Raw genomic sequence first — 6,000 nt, 5'->3', positions numbered from 1 at the left:
TGCCTTCTCGTGCGCCGAGCGGGCTTGGTCCCACTGGCACCTTTCGCTCGCCGACCACCAGAACCGCTTAGCCCTGGTGTTGTCCACTCCGCGCCCGCGGTCCACGATTGCACCGATCGTGTTTTCGGCAACCTGCGGTGACAAAAAAAATATACATAAAAGCTAGTTCCAGCCTTAGTGGAAGTTGTACGAACTGCGGAGCATTTATTCGCCTGTGCTTGCCTTGTGTTTCTCTTTTGTTTATCTGCTTTTTCTGTTTTGTGTTCTTTTCTTGTGTTTATGTGCTCTTTCATGCTCTTTTAGCGTGATCATGTAATACTTTGTATCGTTTTCTGTTCTCTTCTTGCGATTATCTTATTTGTTTTGCGATTATCTATTGTCTATTCTATGGTCTCCTTTCTACTTTTTTCTACTGTTTGATGCTCCGAGCGCGGTGCGTTTAACTCCCGGGGCTGGCTCTTCGTCTCGGCTTCTCTCCTCCGTAGATCTGTGTCTTAACTCCTGAAGCTGTCGCTTCGCTTTCTCGAAAAGGCGAATTAGCCCTTCGGCGACGCTGGCGTTCACGGACAAGCGCTTGCTTGCGTTCCAAACGTGCAGTCTTCTCGACTTGTGCATCAAACGTGGGAGCTGCGTTACGCCAACGCGAGACATGAGACTGCGCGATAACAACGCGAGACATGAGACGACGACAAGGTAGTCCCTTAAACTGTTCCGCAAGCAAAAGTCACAGTTTCGCCGCAAGGCGTAGCAGTGAGTGCGTTAGCAACAAATTCGACTGTTATACGAAGTAAGGCGAGCAGCTAACTCCGTTAGGATTCTCGCTGGCTCAACTTTACCAGAGTCCTTCAAGCACTGAAGAACTCTGTATTTACAAAACGCTGGCGTAAGTGAATACGGTCGCTCCAGGGAGCGAAGCGGTTTTCGTACTGTCGGTCGTTTCAACGTGAAGCGGTAAGAGCACAGCACGTATATGGGTATGGGGCCTCTACTGTTCTCAGTCCAGATAGCGCGCGCGACCGCGCATTTTCATCAAAGTTCGTAGTTGCTGCCCGAACGACGAGCCAGACAGTAGCGACATATTTCCTTCTAGTGTACTATTGTGAAACTATGGTTAATATTACCTGAAAGCCGAGGCCCGCGTAGGACATGGTGACGGAGCCGTGCGGATAGTGCGAAGGCGGGTACAACGCAGCGATCCTCGGCAACAGCATGTTGGTCGAGGACAGGTAGCGGATTCTCTTGCTGCGCCATCGGTACCTGCCCGTAACGGCGGGGTGCTCGTACACGCTACTCAGGCCCGCAGAACTGCCCGCGTCCCGCGTGGCGAGCCAGGCGTCGAAAAAGGATGAGTACGTTTCCGGGAACATGGCGTAAATCGAGTCCAGAAGACCCGGGTCCTGCCACACCGCTGGGAGGTCGGCAGATCCAGGGACGTTCTGGAGGACCTTATCCGCCGCCGTCCTCTTGCTGACGTTGGAGATGACGTCAGATTGCAGTATCCGCTCGGCAAGGACTAGCAGGGTACCGCGTACGACGTCAGCTACCTTGGTTACAAAGCTGGGAACGGCGTCCTGGTCTCCTAGGCTACGCGTGATGCGCAGCAGACCGAAGGACTCTTGTACCGCGTGGAAGCAGAGCGTCCTGTTGTCGACGTCGCCGACACGGTGACCATGGTCATCATACAGAGGTGAGAGGCGATCGAAATCGGAGTTGACGATCCAGACATAGGTGTAGGCGAATGTCCAGCCGATCAAGTCTAGCGCCTCCTTGGTCGAAAGACGAGATAGAAGCGAGAAGACGGCGCGGAGTAGGCGTTCGTTGAAGACGACCACAGCGGTAGACTCCTGCATCGCGCTGTCAGTGGCGGGCAAGCGCTTCTCGAGAATCGTCAGCAGCGACGTCACGTTGACCGCTGCGAGCGCGGCGATCTTCTTGAGCGTCGAAAGCTCGTCTTCGCCGTTGTCGTCGCTGAAGGCGTCCAACATTGACCGCATGGACGTATCCTTCTCGTACAGGTCACTGACGTCGTCGCCGGTGAGCGTCGCCCTGTCGTCTTTCTGAAGAAACGCGGCTACACGCCTCACAAGGCTCGAGTAAATCGCCAGGGACTCGACCCCTCGCAGCTGTTTTCTCCTCAGCATAACCAGCGGTCCGGGTTCCCGGAACACCAGGGTGGTGGCGTTGCCGACAGCCCTGAAGACTCTGAGATCGAACCATAGGGACACCTTCCAGTTGACGGTCAGGTCGAAGAGGACTTCCAGGACGGTGGACTTAGTGACCGCGACGCCGTCGGGGTCGGTTCGGCGGGGCCAGGGTATGCCGCGCTCCTTCATAAACCGGGTGAACGCTTCCGGTTCCTTGGATGACCTCTCGAGGCACGTCTTGAACGCCCCGGACTCCCGAAGCGATGCGACGGCGTTTTCCGCGGGAACCTGGTCAGGCAGTCCTTCCGTCGCGCTATTCGGTCGTCGACTTGCGTCGTGGGCGAGGTCCTCGGCATACAGTCGCATCACCTCGTCTTCCACGGTCTCGTTGGTAACGGCTTGACGGAGACCCAGCGATCCTCCGCACACGTAGGCGTACAGGTTGTCGCACGGGTCCGACGTGGCGTTCAGGTGGCGCTTCAGGAACATGGCGTGCAGGAGGCAGTCGTCCGTGCCGCAGGGGTCCGGGCGTTCGGCCTCGATCGTGAGTCGCAGATGCCGGAAGGCGAACACGGCAATGGCGAACATCACTAGAATCGAGAGCAGCACGGCGGCGCAGAAGGAGGCACGTGGACACGTGTGTCTGGCCAGGCTGTTCTGGAATGTTGATGCCAATGATCCACGATGGTGGTGCCTCTACGTCAATGGGACGGATACGAAGCTAATTACTCTCGTACACTGTTACGTGATATTAAGGCGAAAGCCTTAAATGTTTCATAAACCGCGAGAATTGAACTACGGCGTCGGCAGCGGCGTTCCACGTCAGCGGCGTCAACGCGAGTGATGCGAAGAGTCGTCACGTGATAACGTCACCATATGACGCCATCATGACGTCATAGACACCAAAATGTGCGACGACATAATGACGTCACTACCTTGACGTCACTATATGGCGTCACATGATGCCGTCATCACATGACATAGTCGCTTGATCAAAGGTTGGGCCAATCACGGAGGCAGTGCAAAACCAGGTTAAGTGCAGAAAGTTTCCAATGCCGCCGATCCTGGAGGCAGTGCTAAACCAAGTTAGGTGCAGAAAGCTTTCGGAGGGTGGCGGGGGAGGATCAATACGTCGACTGAGACTAAAAAGAAGACGGCTTTCGCCTTCGAATCCTGTGACATTTCTTTCTGTGACTCTTATCAGTATACAGTTTCTCAGTATACGATGCTATGTGCTCGAAACAAATGAATCAAGCATGCCAGAAAGGTCATTGCAAACTGAAAGCCAGTGCTCTGAGCTGGGTTAGATTACGTCTACGTTCATACTAGGGGACTTGTTTACTTTATGTCGTTTTTCCGAGTTCCTTGTTGTGTTATGTTTACTTGCAATGTATTAGTGCTTGATACTAATCCCCTCTGTTGGAGTGTTATACGAAGTAAGGCCAGCAGCTAACTCCTTTAGTAAATTCTTTAGCTTCTGCAGCCAGCGAAGCGGCCTTCATCCTGTCTATTGCTTCAACGCAAACTTAGTGGTAAGACAGCACCATTGGCGTAGCCAGGGTTGGGGGGTTCAACCCCCCGCCCCCACCTGATATCTTTCAAGTTTGCATGTGTATATATACACGCACTTACACAAACACACACATGAACATGCATAAGGGGTGGCTGAACAACCCCCCCCCCCCCCACCGAAAAATGGTATCCTGTCTGATCTGCTAATCACTGCCAAGATACCACGGGCGCGACCGCGCCCGGTCGATCAATGCAATCAGCTAAGAAGATGAAGATGGCTTTCGCCTTCGAGACATCTTACGGCAATGCATAAGGGACTGCGTGACTTTTCTTTATTTACATTTATCCAGCGTTCGCATGCGCTACGCCGGAGACGTCAATCGCGTATGTCTGTAACGTCACAACGGGAGCTGGATCGTTTACAAATCCGGAATCCGTCGTGCAATCACAAAGAAGCGGCAATCTCATTTTAAAAAAATTCGGCAGATCCCACGTACCGTGGGAGTCGATGTTATGCGAAGCATGCGCGGCATGGTGACTGTGGCGTAAGCTTTCACATTGAGCAAAACGTTAAGGAATGACGCTAGAGAAATGTGGAAGTGGTAACGCACACTCTTACGCTGATGAGTCGCATATGCATTATATCACCAGTTATTTACAGTTGAGTAGTGATGCCAACAGCAACATGGCTGTTACCATCACCAGACGCGGTAAGCTGATATGTAGTGCTTATATTCTTCAATACTGAATAGCGCGAATCCGAACAGCACAAAGACGAAACACAAATGCACAGGACAGCCGTTATTCGCAACTAAGCTTCATTCAGAAAAGTTCCCCTAGATATACACACAACCAAGTGGAACACGCTGGTGCACTGCACGTACGTTACAGTCACAGTTGCAGTTGTTATGCTTATACTTATATGTTATGACGGCAACGCACGCACGTTTCACGAACCCGTGTGTATCTGTAGAAGGGGTTCTTGACAGTTCTTAAACAAGGTCATCATCACCGTGATCAGTGAGCACCAGCAGCTCGACCGGACTTGTTAATCGGATCCGTTCGTGATCGCGGCTACGAGAGGCCTAAGTGTAGTGAAGTGCGAGGTGTAGCACAGCTGGTGGAAATCCTGGATGCCTCTTACGATGAAATGATCTATGACGCCTCCTGTCCTGAACGTGGCAGCGAGGTCTTTTGATGCCCTGTCCACATTCAAGCCGTCTTTCACGCAGTATAAAGACCAGTCGTTGTTGGGTCTTAATAAATCAGTGTTGAAGTCACCGATAATGATGAGCGGCCTGGTTCTCTCGGCAGATTTATTGTAGGAAGTATTGACCCCGGTTTTTGCGTAATCGACGTGGTCCACGTTGCGGACCACGTGAACGAGTGCATGGTAGTTGAGTGTCTGCCAGGGGTGTTCTGTCTTCAGCATCCTCACTTTCCTTGTGTCCGCCGCGGTGGTGTAGCGGTTACGGTGCTCGGCTGCTGACCCGAAGGTCGCGGGTTCGATCCCGGCCGCGGCGGTCGCATTTCGATGGATGCAAAATGCTAAATGCCCGTGTACTGTGCGATCTCGGTGCACGTTAAAGAATGCCAGATGGTCAAAATTAAAGTCCCTACAATTATTATTATTATCACTTTCCTTGCGTGTCAATGTGTGTTCGCGTTTACTGTGTTGGTTGAGATATTGTATCACCTGTGGCACATACCTGCATAACAAACTCTGGTAGGCGAGTATGTGCCACACGTGACTGAGAGAAAGGGTTTCATGACGTACGTGACAGGTATTTTGCGCTATTCATGTCATGACCAGTGAACCGTGTTCACCATACACTGATCCCCTGCTATGCCAATTGTGGTGCATTAGAAGTTATGGAGACGACCAGGAGAGCGCCCAGACGTAAGCGGCTAGATAGATAGATAGATAGATAGATACGTAGATAGAAACGCCCAAAGTGCCTGAGGTTCGCTAAGAAATGCTTCGCATTTAAAAAAAGGTCATACGGCCCCTTCTGCATTTGCCTAATACGGCTCGAAGGAGAAAGCCATTTTCTTTTTATTCTCAGTGAATTGTATCGACCTCTTCCCCCTAAAGATTTCTGCACTAAACGTGGTTCGTCAGTGCCCCCGGGATCGACCCACCTTTGACCAAGCGTCGACGTCATGTGACGTCATGATGACGTATAAGTTTTGGTGCCGTGCGACGTCATGATGACGTCATATGGTGACGTCATCGCGTGTGCTGATGGTTTTCTGCATCACTCGTGTCGACGCCGACGCCAACGGTCACTTTTTGCGTTTGATGAGGCATTTATAAGGCTTTCGACTCAAATAAGCGTTACTG

Source organism: Rhipicephalus sanguineus, chromosome 7, assembly GCF_013339695.2.
Source record: "Rhipicephalus sanguineus isolate Rsan-2018 chromosome 7, BIME_Rsan_1.4, whole genome shotgun sequence".
In the NCBI taxonomy this organism is placed as follows: Eukaryota; Metazoa; Arthropoda; class Arachnida; order Ixodida; family Ixodidae; genus Rhipicephalus; species Rhipicephalus sanguineus.
This window is presented reverse-complemented; position numbering follows the sequence as displayed.